Source organism: Puntigrus tetrazona, unplaced genomic scaffold (genome assembly GCF_018831695.1).
Source record: "Puntigrus tetrazona isolate hp1 unplaced genomic scaffold, ASM1883169v1 S000000001, whole genome shotgun sequence".
Taxonomy (NCBI): Eukaryota; Metazoa; Chordata; class Actinopteri; order Cypriniformes; family Cyprinidae; genus Puntigrus; species Puntigrus tetrazona.
The window spans coordinates 1312545-1312911 of record NW_025047681.1 but is presented as its reverse complement, the minus strand read 5'-3'; positions in this window follow the sequence as shown (position 1 = coordinate 1312911).

Sequence of the window (367 nt, the reverse complement as noted above, 5' to 3'; positions counted from 1 at the left end):
AATGAAATCCTCAATTACAGATCATAAAATATTAAAGATATATATTTAAAAACAACAAACAGTAACTTGTGTCCAAGCAACTTGTGAAGTCTTTCTTCTCTTTCTGCCACCCTCACGGTCAAGAAAGTTTCAAGAAAGGCTTAAAATCGAATAAAAGGCACTTCACAATGTTTTTATGCTCCAGACTTACATCTCTCAGTTGACTGCTTTAGCAAGTCCTTTGTTATTGCCTGCCTTGTGAGACCACGGTGTGGTATATTACATCCACTTCACCCAGCAATCCAGGTTTGAATATCTGAAATATATTTTTAAGCTATTAATCTAGAACACTAGGATTGATCTACACACTACTTACTTACAAAATGAG